A 2,138-nucleotide genomic window follows, 5' to 3' on the forward strand; every position below is an offset into this window, starting at 1 on the left:
ATTCTCTTTTAGTTATGGACCTTAAGACAATTAAATTTGTTGACTGAAGACATTTTTTTGACATTTTTTTATCTATGATGTTTATTCTCCTTCTTGCAGCTCCATCCCTTATGCAAACTTGCTCTGGCTCCTTGAGATCTGTTTGTTTTTGCTGTTGTTGGTAGTTATTTATCTGTTGGTTCTGTCTTATATATGCATTAGGTTTTTCTGTCACTTGCTCCTTTTTCTACTCAAAAAGTAGCCACCAAAACAAGGAAGACTTCTACTTGATTCTTTCATTGATCTATTAACAAGTCGGTATTTAATGTTCACTTACTTGTGCATAACATTCTTAGAAAGTACAATCTCTGACCCCATAATCATTCAACTGATTTTTCAAGGCTCTCTGAGTAAGAAAAATGCAACATGATTATTTTGGTTAGGAAAACAGAAACCACTCTACCTGTTTCAGACAGGATGAGACTTAATTCAGAGACTTACAAGCTTTCATATCTGTTAGAAGGAATAGAGAAACAAAGGTCAACAGCCACATAGAATATAGAAGAACCATGTTTTCTATATAGAGTATTTCTGTTTCCTGATACCCTTGGTTAGATTTAGGTCATTTCCATAGTGAGTATTCATCTATTTATCTGTCTGTTTGCATCTGAGGAAGTGTTCAGTTCTTTTTATGAGTCACTGCTTTCTGTTAGAGGTTGTAAGCATTTTCATAATGAATAATAGCCACTTCACCCCTGGAATGGCACACTAAGGTTGGCCTATCTGCTGCTATGGCTATTTTTCAACAGGCAACAGCAATATTATGTTTCTTGAAGTTGTCTCTGTGTGCCTTTATACTGCTCCTTCAGTCCTCCTTGTTTGCTGTCACCTGATTCAACTTGCTGAGCCATAGCTTCTTGATACCTGGCTTGAGTCCATCCTCCTCTAATATACACCCTCTGATGGCGAGTTTCAGTGAGCAAAGCTTCAGTGCTGTGAACTGGCTGTGCTCCAGGCCTCAGCTGCTGATAAATCTGCCTTGGCATTTGATGTTAAGTATAGCTCTCAGATAATGACTACAGTTTTTGAAGCTGCATGCAACATTTTGATAGGCTGTTATTATAAACCAGCACCTAAGATTGGAGACAAAGAATGGGAAGGAATTTTCCATCCATAGAAGCCCGTTAGCAGTGATTGTTCTTTTCTGCACTCATTAATGTAGAGTCTAAAGATTTTTTAACAGAATATGATCCAAAAATCAAAAAAGACAGGCTAGGGCATAGTCACCCTTAGGGTGACTTAAATTTGTGGCTTTGGCAAGCAGCATTGCCAGAAACCTCAGACAGCCTTTGACCTAGGATGTCTTTGAAAATATGGATAGCTATCTATCAGGTATAGCTTCAACAGAAAGTCATACCTGATATAGACATATAGGAAACAAAAATGCCAATTGACTCCAGCAGTGACCAATACCCCCCACTTTTAGTAACTTCAGGTTAATGTTCCCTAAATGCTCTTCAAACCTTGAGCCTTTTAGATATACTCCAAAAAATGTTTTTATGGTCAAAGTAGTTTGGAAAATACTGTGATTTTTAACTACATCTGGAGATTCACAATTAGCATTTTAAAACATATGACAAATCCTGCAGTAACAAAACCTATTTAATTTTGTTGAACCTAGAACTCTCTTCATTTTTTTTTGAGTTACAGACATTTCTTTTCTTCTGCATCATTTTGATAATGTCTTGTTGAAAACTGGGATTTCCTCCCTCCTCTCCGCCATTGTTTACTCTGGCAGACTATTTTATTCCAGGTTACTGTAGCTGAGGTTCTTGAGCTTGTTCTGAACATCGGCTCCTCTGGCAGTCTGGTGTGGAATACCTTCTCAAAATAAATTTTTCTCTTGCTGACTTCAAGATTATCTCCTTGCCTTTGACTTCCAGCATTTTTACTATGATGTGTTTGTGCCTTTGTGTTTAACTCGCTCAGAGTTTGCTGAACTTCCTGGATGGGTAGATTACTCTGTTTCAATAAATTTGGGAAATGTTCAGTCATTATTTCTTTGCATATTTTTTCTTCTCCTTTTTCTCTCTCTTCTCCTTCTGGCACTCCCAGAAGTACCAGACTTATTTATGCATATGTTGGTGCACTTAGTGGTA

This window comes from Propithecus coquereli, unplaced genomic scaffold (assembly GCF_000956105.1).
Source record: "Propithecus coquereli isolate 6110/MARCELLA unplaced genomic scaffold, Pcoq_1.0 Scaffold35, whole genome shotgun sequence".
In the NCBI taxonomy this organism is placed as follows: domain Eukaryota; kingdom Metazoa; phylum Chordata; class Mammalia; order Primates; family Indriidae; genus Propithecus; species Propithecus coquereli.